General features: G+C 36.0%; 1 long non-coding RNA gene across 1 annotated transcript; it reads right to left on the bottom strand.

Annotated features, from left to right (window-relative positions):
• Positions 1-1,863: 1,863 nt before the first annotated feature.
• LOC145691992 (uncharacterized) lies at positions 1,864-9,817 on the bottom strand. The gene is made up of 3 exons (XR_014132603.1): positions 9,504-9,817; positions 7,126-7,231; positions 1,864-2,097 (listed from the first exon to the last, which is right to left on the bottom strand). It is a non-coding gene; the product is annotated as an uncharacterized LOC145691992 (long non-coding RNA).
• Positions 9,818-15,194: the final 5,377 nt, after the last annotated feature.

The following is a 15,194-nucleotide window of genomic DNA, read 5'->3' as shown; positions in this document are numbered from 1 at the left end:
CGTCCACCGTCATGTTATCTCCCGGAATATAAGCGTCCTGTAGAGTTTTAGCCCAGTCTTCAAACACTGCACGAATTGGAGATAGTTTATCGTCAAGTATTCTCTGGCGCCTGAGCTCTGCATCATCAAAACCTGGAGCGGAATTGATTTCTTGAAAACGATTCCTGCTCATAATGGAATTGAAGATAGGCCGACCGTTTTTCTTACTCCAGAACTGCCTAGTTTCTTCATTCTTTGATTTTTATACCCTAATAAGTATTAACATGCCGATATATTTCTGAAGTTCCTCAACACTACCAGGTTTCCACTCACGAGGAAATTTTATCCTACCTTCCTTGTTAGTCAACTTTCAAATTGTTTCCAGAATGTTCCTACGAAAAAATAGACAGAAAGCAGATTTCTCATCAACTTCCCTGTTAGCATACCGTGTAGGACCACGGTCCTTTCTAGTTACATTGGCAGCACCAGCACGCCCGCGACTGGTAGAACATTAGAATTTAGTACCTCTCACTATGCCACTTCTAGAGCGGAATATTCACTGTTAAAAATACTTACTTAAAAATGAGTAAAATTGACTCAAATTTGAGAACATTGTGTTCTCAGAATAGCTCCGAATACATTGTTCTCAAAAGTGAGAAAGTGTGGGTGTTCAAAATATAGGAACAATATGTACTCAAATTTGAGTAAATTTTACTCACTTTTGAGTCAAAATTCTCTTAAAAGCGAGATAAAATATTCTTAAATAAAATGAGAAACTGCTATTTCTCAAAAATAACGAGAACACATTTGCTCAAAAATATTTAAGAAGTTAACCGTAAAATGAGATGAATGTAATCAACATTGAGAAATTCTTTGTTCAAAAACTAGTAATGCTCTCCTCACAATTGAGAACATGTATACTCAAAATTGAGTAGAAAAGTATTCGAAATGCTCAGATAGCCGCAAAATTGAGAAACACACTTTCTCAAAAATTGAGAATATTTCCTCTCAGATTTGAGAAAAACCCTTCTCAAAAATGAGAAGGGTTTTTTTAAAAAAATGAGTAAAAAGGTACTCAAAAATGAGATTTTATTAGTATTCAAAAATGAGAAAAAAGTACTTATTCTGCTGCCTTGCTGACACAGGGAAGGTTTCCTGGAACTAGAAAGGAAGATTACTCTCACACTGCACTGGACAATTTATAGTAAGTACGCCTTCTACACATTAATATTGAAGTTAAAACATTTTCCTCTTAAAAGTTGGAAAATAGAAATCAGTTTTTGAAAAAAATACGAGTACTTCAAAAATTACTTCTATTTCCCAGCTTTGAAGATGAAAATGTCTAACATCAATATTAATGTGTAGAAGGCGTACTTACTATAAATTTGTTAGTGCAGTGTGAAATTCATCTACCTTTGTAATTTTGGGGAATTTTCCCTGTGCCTGCAACGCAGCAGAATAAATACTCCCATTCCTATTTTTGAATACTAATATAATCTAATTGTTAAAGTACGTTTTTACTCACTTTGAATCTGCAAGTTACATTTTTATGCTGAGACCTGTTGTTTCCATAAATAGCATAGATGAGAATTTTAATTTAATCAACACAGAAGCTCCTTGTAACTTATTATGTTGGTTTGCGTAGTTTGAAACAAGTAAAACTGATATGGTGGACAAATTTTATGTGCACTGGTTTTCTCGATGTATTCTCGTTTCCTCCTACTTTCTTCATTGCATCACTTCATTATCATTTTCTTCTCCTTTAGCCTTGAAACATAATCATGCGACGTTACACACACACACACACACACACACACAAACACAAACAAACAAACAAACTTAAATGTATATATATTTGTTTCATTTTGATTAAAGGAAAATATGTTTGTACATTGTATTTTTTATTTGTCAAATAATAAACTAAGTCTATACATGAGCACAATTTTTATAACAACTTACACAAGACAATGAGGATACATGAACCCACTGAATAGGCCTACAAAGTACTATGACAGATGTATGCATTCGTTGGAAAACAGTCTGTGTCGACTGCCAATGGACACGAGATCCTCCCAGAAGTTTTTCATTTGCTATGAATGTGTCTATGCCTTCATCTCCCTGGAAACAAAGAGATTGTGTAATTAGTGACAATAGAAATAAAAATAAAATGAAATACTTATAAATCTTATTCGTGTATGGCGATATCTCGAATAATAGTGTTGCTACGTTCTAATTTGAATTAGTATCAATTGAAATACGATAATATAGACTCTGGTAAAGACAGTAAAGAGAATTACGCAATATTTCTTCAATTAATATTGAAACCAGAAGTTGTAGTAGATCTACCATTTAGTGTTTTAGCAGAGTGATTAGAGTGGAAATGGAATATATATTATCTAGGGACGCTTAATCGATTAAAAAATATACAATGTGAGATTACTGTCTATGCTCTATAGTGATCAACGTTAACCGGAAATGGTTTATTTCTATCACTACAAGTAGGTGGATCACATCCATTAACGAACTCCTCCGAGATAATTATCTAGCTGTTGATTGCAGAAAACAATTTTAAAATTATCTTTTGTTGAAGAGTTATTGAGCGGTGTAATGGACGTACTAAGCCAGAGGTGTTTACCCTTGCGAGGATGGCCCTCTCGAGGGCATCCTCACCCTCAAATTCTCTCTCAACCATAATGACGCGAGGGCGATGACAAGCTTGGACAGCGAGGGCGAGGGCCAACTGTCACTGTCAGGGCTAGAGCGAGGACAAATTCCCAACACGAAGGCGAGAGCGATGGTCAACTCTCTTCGAAGGTGAGGGCGAGGGCCAATTCACTGTGAGAATGAAGGAGAGTGAGGTCGGAGTAAAATGAAAACCTATGGTACTAACATTACAATATTATATATATCCCACTTGCGTGATCCTAATAAACATCAAATGAAAGACTTAAGACCTGACTCGTCTATGGCGATCTTTATAACTAGGAATGCAATGGATGTACCCGATTGCAATGAAATGAGCTGAGCGAGCTTAAACTACGTAATCATTCCTGGCCATTATGCAATAATAAATGTCATTTTTAATTGTTGACAAAAAAATCGCGTGAAAACTTTTTCCCCATGTTAAGTCTATGCAAGCGTTTTTTGGTCATTATTCCTCGATGGTACATCGGATTTTTGATTTCGACCTATGTTGTCACTCAGCACGACATACTTTATCAGCGTGCTAAGTTTGGTTGAGATCGGCCAAACGGTCTAGGAGGAAGCGTTTTCCGGTCATTATTCATTGATGGTACATCGGATTTTTTATTTCGACCTATGTTGTCACTCAGCACGACATACTCTATCAGCGTGCTAAGTTTGGTTGAGATCGGCCAAACGGTCTAGGAGGAAGCGTTTTTCGGTCATTATTCCTCGATGGTACATCGGATTTTTTATTTCGACCTATGTTCTCACTCAGCACGACATACTCTATCAGCGTGCTAAGTTTGGTTGAGATCGGCCAAACGGTCTAGGAGGAAGCGTTTTTCGGTCATTATTCCTCGAGGGTACATCGGACTTTTGATTTCGACCTATGTTGTCACTCAGCACGACATACTCTATCAGCGTGCTCAGTTTGGTTGAGATCGACCAAACGGTCTAGGAGGAGTTCGCGGACAACCAAACGGCTAACCCGAGTATAAGAGCTTCGCTTCGCTCAGCTCAATAATAGTAGGGTTGTCACGTTCTGGAAGGATTAATATCAATTGAAATAAGATTATAAAAATAAGGAAATTGAAAGGTAACCAAAAACATTTCGATCTGTTTCATCTATGCAAGACAAGGAAACAATAAACCTGAAAATTGGCCATTTCTGCTTATGTGTGACGAAAAAAAAAAAAAAAAAAAAGAAAGAAAGAAACAACGAATCACACCACAAATTCTGTTATATAAAATTTCACCGTTATTCGATTTCTACTTTTTCTTAGCAATTGTTAAACAAATTACTAGAATGTTTTGAGAATAGTAGCGTAACTAAGAATGCATGCCCCCCTCCATCCGCGAAAATGTCAAAAGGGCTCTTCCTGTTTCTACGTTCATGGCACACGTACAATTTATACATGAGTAGAGTTATTTTTCCATCTACTCAGACAGTACTTGCTAATATACAAAAATTGCACATTATTATTATTATTATTATTATTATTATTATTATTATTATTATTATTATTATTAAGCAATTACATGGGACTAAAAAGTTTCTTAAAAGAAATAATTTCTAGGAATTAGGAATTAGATTTCTGGGCTGTCGGCATCTAAGGCCACGTTAGCCCATCCCATATAAAGGATGACGTCCCTCAGCGAGCCCACTGTACGATGAAAGGGAAGGAAGAAAGGATTGGGAAAGGAAGGAAGCAGCCTGGGACCATTATATTAGGTACCTCCATCCCGGCATTTGAATGGTATGAATGAACGAAACCCAAGAAAGAATTCACTCAAGATGGCAGGTCTGAAAAAGCTGTTACACTCTTTCGGCCGAGTGTCCCCACCAGGAGTCGAACCTGGGACCGCTCACCTCAAAGGCAAGAGCAGAAATAATTTGTTTCCTAACGTTCACATTACAACTAACATATGAAAACTCGTCAAAACTTGTGGAACTTGCTCACATATTTCTAAACCGGCGTATTTTTTTTTTTTTTTCGGAGAGTAATTCGCTGACTACTTTCTCAATATCAACGTGGTGCCATTCTTCGCTTTCAGTGCTCAGGATTGGCAAAGGGCTCAACCAATGCCGTAACTTTTGCGGGGGAATGGGGAAACTGCCCTCCCAATTAAGCCCCCAGTTGTTTGATAGGATTCATTTGATTAAAACTTTGTTGCTTTGTATGATGTGATATGAACAGGAACTTATAAATAAAGCTTGGAATAGGTTTACCACATAACAGGAAAAAAAAATGAAACGAAAATGTGTTCCGAGCCTCATTCAGTAAAATGTGTCCTATTAGAGCCCCAGACAAAATATATATTTAGTAAGACTTTCAACATATTGTCTCATTTAGTTAACTTGTGAAGCACCGTACTATTTTCAAAAGCATTGCAAATAATTTAAGATGTTTCTGCTGCCCCACTATCTGAACGAAATACATTCCTTTAAGATGTAGCATATATGTAATCTGGATCTTACTTTAGTAAACCATCAACTGGCGCCCCAAGAAGTATCGAACACGTTTAGTAAGGATTTCACTTCAAATGCCATCATTATTCTAGGGGGCCTATACTTGACATATTTTAGGAGGTCTAATTAATGTTTGGTCTTCCAAGAAAAAGCCCAAGTTACGGGGCTGAGCTCAATTTCATCTTCGACCTTGTTCTACGAATATAAAGTTTGATGGCTTTTAGTGTACTGAATGATCGCTCAGGATTGGCTTCGTCAGAGGCACAGTGAGATACAGTTGCAAAGAAGTACACAAATCCAGAACACTACTAACATAGGAAGTTATCTACGACTAAATAATTGGCTAATTAATTCCAAGTTAAAATTTCACTAAATTGTTTCTTCACTACTCATCGGAAACTTGTTAGTTGTTGCAACAAAAGACGATACATTTTCCGAGTAGAATTCACTAAATCTATTATAGCTGGTTCCGTGATTTCTTTTTCCTCTAAGTAGAGTACTCTTGCAGTAATATGAAACCTGCAAAGTGCTTTTGAATGGAGTTGAATTTCAATTTAGCGTCCCTTTCAGCAGCGAGGCTATATGAGACGTGGACCTACTGATTAACGTGGAATCCGAACCACATGAGCTCCCGCCGGGAATCGAACCCGGGTCTCCCGCGCCAAGAGCGCGTACGCTAACCGCTTAGCCACGGAGGAACTCTGCAAAGGGCTTTTAACATCCAAACATTATAAAGTTATACTCCGAAACTTAAATACCGGGAGCCTGTTAGTTACGCCACTGCTTGAGAATACAGATTCTTTATTCATAGAAAGGAAACTTAATGACTACATATCAGGGTTGGCTGGTTTAAACCAATGTTTAAAGCAGCTTTTTTTTTTTTTTTCAAAAAAACCAACTGGTTTAAACCAAATAACGAAAATGTTCGTAAAAGTGTAAGTGTTTGTAAAATCTTGATGAACACACATTTGTGGGTTATCACGTTTCACTCCCGTATATTATTTGTATTATATTCAGACCTAAATTCCCCATTCATTACTCAAAAAGATTATACTACAAAAGCAACTTTTTTATGTAAGTTTATAAATGTTTGTTTTGTGATTTTTTTTTTTTTTTTTTTTTTTTTTGTAGTGCGCAATTGATCTATAGAGAGAAAATATGACTAAGTCAGTATATAATAATGTTTGGAATTAGTAGATATTGCTATTGTCTGCCAAAATATTTTTTTAAGTACAATGTAAATCACACTAAATTATTCAAAAACTACTTCCATGAGTTAAAATAAGGTTTTACTTAAAGTGTACTGCTTTCTAAAGCCCTAGACAATTGTTATATTCCTTAGCACAATGATGGGGAAACATTTTGGGCCGCAGGCTAAAGAAAAACGGAAAAAAATATAGGTGGGCCAATATAATTAAAAAAAAACAACAGTGATTGTATCACTTGTAAAACCAAGCTCTATTAATACTCGAAAGTTCATGACGGGGAATGTGATAAATGGTATTGTGAATGCATTTTTAAACATTTCTCATAATTTGGCTGGAAGTATAATCCACTGATTCTCAGAAGTGAAGTTATATTCGTCAGGTAATGAATCACGTCGTGGGCTGGGTGGAAACGTTTAAGGAGCTACATCTAATCCGCGGGCCATGCTTTGCCCATCACTGTCTTAAGACGTGAAGATAATAAGCCAAAGATGTGCAATTTTGAGTTCATGTACGTTTATTTAAAAGGTATTACGTGTTTCAAAATACTGACTTATTTTTACTTTTCAAAGTAAAGCATATAAAAGCTACTATTTGCTGCGATAGAATTATAACAATAAAACAATGTTTGTGAATAGACACTATAAAAAGATAATGTAAAAAAAAAAACAAATGGGTGCTTCGCCAGAAGTAGGGTTGTGTTGATGACAAATAGACTCTTGTGTACATATTTATACATGCAACCTGAAATATGATAAATATACACGAAAACTTGATCTTACTCACCAAGAACTTTCTCTAGCGAAACCTTAAAGAAAATTATCACTGCCAAAGAGATGACATTCAAAACAGACTCTGTCGCGCCGAACAAATTTTTAAATTCAGCATCCATCTGAAATATAAAGATTTAATTGGTATACAAATATATTCTATTAAATAATATATTTTTACCTTTTTCTAGTCATGAAGTTCAAAAGTAGTTCATTGTCATAATGTTTTACTGCAATGTTAGAAATGCGCATACATGAATAATGTGAAGTAGCAATTAGACTCTTGTTAACGAACATCACTACTTAAATTGTTCTTTGTTATTCAGAAATAAACCAATACAATTGCAATAGTTTGTGTGTGCTGCAAGTAGCATAATTTGCACCCATTGTTAGCTAGTGGGGTGCACGGTGGCTCAGTGGGAAGCGCTTACCTCAGGTGCATGGTTTCCTTGGTACGATTTTCACCCAAGCCAGCTTGTGATAAACAACATTGTGTTCGTGGATTTTGTCGAGGTACTCCCGTTTCCTCCCACTTTCTCATTCTTCCATCATCATTCACTTGCTTTAATCATCGGCTCCCTTAACCTAAAGGCATAATCATGGGATGTTAAACTGAAAGATTTCACTATATTTCATTTTGTTGGCTGTGTGTATACTTTTGCAAAAAAAAAAATAAAAAAAACGTAAACGTAAAAATAGAAGGAAAAAGTAAATGAATAAACAAATGTGGTTGGTAGCAGAAGCGTCATTTCAGATTTTGCTTGTGGGAGGGTAAGACCCCTTGATATAAGAAAATTTTGCGTTTTTCACTGACTACTATTCTACTCAAAACATCTATATAAATCTCAATCTCAGAGGGTGCAATTACCCCTCCCTGCCCCCTAAATGACGCCACTGGTGGTAGTTCCCTTAATATAGCTAAATTAAAATTATTACATAACTTCTGTCATAAGTATTGGACACTCAACAAACAACGGACAATTTGATAAAGTGAAAAGTTTGTGTCAGTCGAGGGAAATTCTCTTAAAGAAACCTACGAACAGTGCCACCAGGTTCGTCCTGCACTGACTCGGTTAGATAGCATTCATGCTTTTATTGCCACCTAGCACAAGTTTGTTCGTGTTTATGCCATACGTCCACACTGTATTTACATCGAGCCCTTCTGAAGTTAATCTGTATGTAGTACTGGAGCTTATTTAGTGCTGCTAAAAAAAAAAAAAAAAAAAGATACTTTAACCCAACCTGAGAATGTAAGAAATGTGTCAAAACTTGATAAAACAGTCTGCTCGAGTAATGCCTGTTTTTTTTTTTTTTTTACATTGTAGCTTTTATGCAACAGATACGGAATGCGAATTTATATGGCAATCGTAATGGAATTGCAATTTTTCAACTAATACTTCTGGTGGTCCCTTGAAATTTTATCCGTGCAAGTGAGCAGGCCGGTAGCCAGCCCAAAAATGTAGGGGAGGGGGAAATCCAACCATATTATAGTTCATTTGCCAGTGGTGCCCACCCCCTCATGTCCTTGACGCAATCCCCCTCAATTGTCTATCCGTAGGTGTTCTTCCATGAAAAAAACTTTTCGATTAATTTTTACACCCCCTCAAACATATTTATATAGATTTTACCCCCCCCCCAAATATTTCAATGACGCAGTTTGCGTCATATCCCCCCCTTGTGGGCACCCCTGCATTTGCAAGCCTACCGTGAACATTTTAGGCAGGCCGTAAAAATTTAGGAGCCCGACCCCCTAGACCCCCCCGCGCGGATACGGGCCTGCAAGTGAGGGCAGGTTCTAGATTACTGGTCCCCCTTCCCATTGAGCAATAATAAAGACAGAAAACAACGTGCCCTGCGGGGCTCTAACCCGCCTTCACTCGCTAACGCTCGCTCAGCAATGCTGTGTAGATTAAATGTATAAACTTTAGTAGAGAAAGAAACCAACCCAGCTACTAACCTACATAGGGGAAGAGTAATCTAGAACCTTCCCGCAAGGGAGTTTTTTTCATGTCACCCACTACAAATCTTTTAGGGGACAATAAGAAGGAAATTATTAAAAGAATTGTATTTTTCCAACAGTTATTTAGAGTGCAGCGCCAAAAGTAAACCTGCACGCCCTAATTCACAAAAAAAAAGGAATCAATTTACTGAATATATTGGAAAGTCGCATATCATTAACACAATAACTTTGTCTAAGATATAGAATGCCTAGAAGCATAGAGTGAGGCTTCCGGGCATTCAATCTGGGAACCAGTACCTAGAAGCATTACTCATGATTTTCGAAGGAAAATAATGCTTTGTCGTGATTAACCGCCAATCGATTACAATGTTCGTACACAAACAATGTTGCATTCACACTTATAAAACTAAATTCATGTTGCTAGCAGTACTTACCTGCGTAATCCTCTCTGATTAGTAAACAATGCCTCCATGTTTTCCATCCGTCCATCTTTCTCTTTATCCATCCGCTAAGTAGTTCCTCCATCAGCCAGAATGAGAACATATAGTTCAGGATTATAAAGAACTTTTGTGCTCTTATGTTAGCTTGTTCGTACTTGTTTTCCATAGTCTTGCATTTGCAAACTGTCTTTTATATCTCACGATATTCCATTATATATCTATGTCATAAAACAATATTTTTTAAGACTACATTATTACTCGTTTTTGAGAACCAGTCTCTGACTCAAATATGCAACTAAATTTCCTCATTCTCATTTTTTGAGTTATTTTCTCCTCAAAATTGAGACAAATTTACTCAATTTTTTTTTAGTAGTAAAATGTATTCATTTTTGAATAAATCATTTTTAACAGTGTTGCTTCATCTTGCACGTCGCTGTCACTAACATGAGAAAAACCACTCTCACATGTAGATAACTCTAATAATTCACAGTCCACTTCTCCATCATCTGTCGAATCACCAGAAAAATCCTCCTCTTCTGTCAACAGACATTGGCGTATGTCGTTATCGGAAAGTCCGCCACGTGCCATTATCCTCACACACTAAATCCAATAACTAAAGTGAAACGTGCACTGGCTGGTTTAGAATATATTATAGATAGAAATTTATAATATGCCCCTGAGAAGTGGTGTCAGGAAGAAAACACCATAAACCAGTAGGCATTACGTACAAAAGAAATAATTAGTTAGTTAGGAAAATTTACTAAAACTGGATTAAACTCCTTTATAAATAAAACATTTTTAAACATAATACTGATAACAAAGAATAAAGAACGCGCTGACGTAATTCTGTCATCTATGCTCCACAATGTAAATCATAACTAAAGTTAAACCAGTATTTATATTTAAAGTATGCAGTGGGTCCACTGGACCCACCTGGTACACAATGCTATAATATTTTATATACACCACCTGACTTAAAGCAGCAAAGTATTTCTGACATCACATGGGAGAGGAGCACCATAAAGAAAAAGTCACGGAATATTAGCGACCACTCACGTAAACTTACTCTGTAATTAATAAACGAAAAGTCATATGGGTCCAATGGACCCGTTTGGGACTCCCAGGGTTAATAATCAATTGCATCTCTTGTGCCCTTGCCTCTTCTGAACCCGAACTGCTCTTCCTTAACTTATTTATTTGTTCTTTCATATAACCTTCTGTTCAGTATTCGGAGCAGAATTTTAGCTGCAGAGATATGAGACTAATAGTTCTATAATCCTCACATCTCTTTGGGTTCGATTTATTAGCCATCGGTATCATGATCGTTTTCAGAAAGTCTTTTGGCCATTCTCCTAATTCATATATTTCATTGCATAATCGGAACAATTCTTTCTTTTCCTTGTCTCCTATATTTTTAATGAATTCGATTGGTATGTTATCTATTCCGGTTGCCTTTCCATTTCTAATCTCGGATATAGCCTTTTCAAACTCATCCCTAAGAATACTAAATCCTTTATCATCCTCGCCTACTTCATTTTCTACTTCAACATTTAGGCTACAAGGTCTATCTCTACTTTCATATAAGTCTTCAACGTATTCTTTCCACCTTCCTATGACCTCATTTCTCTCGCTGACGACCTTCCCATTCTTATTTTCTACTGCCATCATAATGCCCTCTTGATAAATGTAAGAATTCTTTATATTGGAGATGTGAAATTTCAAAATTAAACTCAATTAGAAACAAACCAATACATGTTTAGGTTTTCCGAAAATTCTGTCCTAAGATAAGAATGGAGGATAGTGTCTACCTATTAAAATTTCTGCATTTGCTTACGTTTGAGGTGTGAAATTTGGCTTTGATTTCTTAACTATAAATAATTGAACGTATGTTTCCAGAAATTCCCCCCTTAAAGATGGAGAAAAGAGACGATTTCTATAATATTAAAATTTACCACTATTTATTTAGAAAATGTCATGAAATGTGAAATTCGCTTAAATTCATAATGTGAAGTTTCGTAAACCAACTCTGAAGTAAAAAGAATGGAATACGTATTTCAGAGTTTTCGAAATTCTCCTTTTAAGCAGAAGGAGGGAAGAATTAATTTGCTTATTTCTCGACATTCACATCGGAGTTCGCTGTCTCATCATCATAGAATGTTCGAGAAGAATTACTGAACATATTTAGAACTACTCTAGAGCATGGTTTCATCATATCACTTTCACTGAAATGCGTATCCTAAGGGGAGGGGTCAAGGTCTAAAATATTTGCTAAAAATACAGTATCTTACAAATCTCTCATGTATGAAAATGAAATTTAATATAAAAACGAAGTAGACACGCAACCCAGCGTTCTAAGAAATCCCACTTCCGTCTCATCTCATGAAAAATGATTGAGAATTTTAGAACATAGTTAGCACTTGGCTGAAGCCATTTTTTAACCATGTCAGTTTCATAAAAATTCGTATCCTAATTAAATATCTTCCAAGTCAAAGAGATGAAACTAGGTATAAAAACTTTTTACTTAACGAGGTCACCATGTGGACATGCCCCAGCGTTTTCGAAAATTCTGCTTCCAAAACAGGTTACAGGGTGACAAAGTGTTTGAAACGTCTGAAATGAATTTTTAAACATATTTAGCACGTGAGACATTTCTATTTTATCAATTCACTTTGGAAAAAAAAAAAGAATCGTAAAAGCAGAAGAGAATTTAGATTTCTTGCAGAGAATAAATACTGCATCGTATGAAACACATTTTTGAACATGGTCGAGCTAAGGGTTTTATTTCACTTTTGTTCAAATAAGTTACGTAACGGGGAAAGGGTGATCAAATATAACTTTCAAATATTTTCCATAAACATATTCTACTCGTACGAAGAACGGGCTTTATATTTATTTTTCCAGCAAGACTCCTGCATAGCATTGTAGTGCAGTGGAATATTATATTTTACCAGTTTTGTCAATGAAACAACTGTTCTTACCCAATAGTTATTTCGTGTTTAAATGATATTTAATTTAATGTTTGTTACAACATTCGCAATATTTGTAATTTTAAATTTAGTTCTGTCAGAGACTCGCACCCTTAGATTAGGAGCCACTGCTCTAGGAACTACTTAAAAACTTTGAATTTACACCTGCATAGGATTTGTGACGTGGGGTACCTCTGAAATTTTTTTAAAAATTCACGAAAAGAGGAGGAATTGGGGTGAGAGTTATTTTAATAAGATACCCTTATAGGACTGGGAACTTGAAATTTGGTATTTGGATTTCCTATTTAAAATAATTTAACACATGTTTCAGCATTTCTTTTATATCTTAGTAATAAAGGGGAAGGAAAAGGTAAGAATAGGAATTATTACTCGTATAATAGCATATTTTCTATCGGTATCTCAGAATCTCTGAAAGTTACAAACATGAAACTTGGCTTTAGAACTTCTCATTTAAAACAAAATCTCTTAAAGATAGTAAACAGAACCACCCAATATTTTTCAATTAAAATTGAAACCAGAAGTTATAGTAGATATCTACCACTTAGTGTTATTTACTAGTGATTAGAGTGGAGATGGAATATATTCTAGGGACGCTTAAACGAATACAAACCGTGCCTATCTATTGAAGTTTGTCATATACAGTCTTGTTCAAGAAAACTTTGCCACTCACCTCTCTTTGAAAAGGCCTGTAGTCCTACCTACAGATGGAATTAAATCAAATAAATGTGAATTTTGTTTGGTCGATTAAGAAGTTTATTTAGAGCCACAGCATTATAATTTCCTTTTGCGGTTGCAAGAATATCATCTTTCATAGCAGGGTGAGTGGTCAAGATTTCTTGAACAAACTGAACAACGATGAACGTTAACACCGGAAGTGGTTGATTTCTAATAATTACGTTTGATTACAGTGTAAAAGAAGAGATGGTGCCTATTTTAAGAACGCTAACTCATTTTTTTTAAAAAAGCTCTTCTCGCTGTCTCTTATAGGTCATGTTCTATGTATATTACATTGAACCTGGAAGTCATACTGGATTACCAGGGTGTCTATCGGTTACGAAAATAATTGAAGAAAGTCACGAAATCAGAAAATGGTCATGAAAGTCAAGAAAAAATTACGAAATCTGTACAAATATAAGTACATACTTGTAAATGTTGTTCTATAAAATGTCAAGATTCACCACCAAAAACGTCTATGGTTTTAGACGCTATCAAATCACAAGTAAATCACGCTTCTATCCCGTGCGTGAAAATTGGCCCAAGTCGCACTCAAATTCGCTTTTGAGAATGTTACTAAATGTAATGGTTTGTTAAAGGAAAGGTCATGAAATTTCATTTTGGAATTTCGACACCCTGTAGACACCCTGTCACTTCTGATTTCATTAGAGTGTTATGGATAGACAAAATGTATTCTTGGGATGTTCCGTCGATTGTCGAAAACAGCTTCTCACTATCTATTACAGCTTTTGCTCCACAGCAATGAAAAGTAAACCGAAAATTCTTGAATTCTGAATGTTCTAGTTTTATCAAAGTGTTAAGAATATAAATGAAAGGTGTACTTGGAATCTTTTAGTCGATTTCCCAAAACTCCTTCTCGCTATATATTACCGTTTTTCCCTATTCAATGTTAAAGCGGGAACTTGTTTATTTCTGCCACTTTCTATTTCAATACAGTATTAAGGATGGAGTTGAACGATATTCCTGGGATGCAAAATCCACTGCCGGAAACCGTTTCTTGCTATCTATTACCCTTTTTGGTTTACAGGATCAACGTTAAAAGCAAAAATGGTTAATTCTACCACTCCTGGTTTCTGATCCACAACTTCCTGGTTTATGATCCTCTACTAATGAACTCTTTCGAGATAATTACTCTAGCTATCAATTGCAAAAAACAGAAGTTCAATTCAGTTTCGTTCAAGAGTTTCGTGCGGGGTAACGGACGAGATTGACCAAAGCACTAACTGTACAATATTATTATAAATCTTACTCTGTAAACCCAATAATTAGATACATATTTCAGCGTTTTTCACTGTGATCTAGAAGGGAAGAAAAGGGTTTGGAAGAAACTAGAGGTGGATATTACAATTATTATAATACTAAGATGTTTATATCTCGGGATCCCGTGAAGTTGAAGACATGAAACGTGGTATTTGAACTGAAATTGGTATGCTTTCAGATATATAAAGTGCAAGGTCATAGGCCGAACAAACACAGTGGCCTGCGAGCAAAACCCCCAGGTATTTCAACTGAAATTCAGTATACTTGCAGGTATGTGAGGTACGAGGCCGTAAGCCGAGCAAACACTGATAATTGCAGGTTTGAGAAGCAAAGCGTTAGGCCGAACAAATTTGCGGGTCTGAGGACAAAGCCTTCAGCGAGACGAAGACTTGTATTGAATAAACTCTGATGAAGGCATTAAGGAGGCTCACACAATATTTTCTTAATTAATAATGAAATAGGAAGTGATAGTAGATTTATACCACTTCCGGTGTTAGTAGAGGGATTGGATTGGTGACGCAATTATATTCTTGGGATGCTTAACTGATTGCAGGAAACTGCGTCTTGCTACCTACTTCCGTATAGAGGTTGATATCTACCAGTTCCAGTTTTAGTAGAGGATAAAGGATGAAGATGAAGTGTATTCTTAGTCGATTGTAGAAAACCGAGTTACGGTTTCTGCTCTCCGGTGATCAACGTTAAA

This window comes from Thermobia domestica, chromosome 8 (genome assembly GCF_964235325.1).
Source record: "Thermobia domestica chromosome 8, izTheDome1.hap1.1, whole genome shotgun sequence".
Classification (NCBI taxonomy): domain Eukaryota; kingdom Metazoa; phylum Arthropoda; class Insecta; order Zygentoma; family Lepismatidae; genus Thermobia; species Thermobia domestica.
This window is presented reverse-complemented; position numbering and strand designations above follow the sequence as displayed.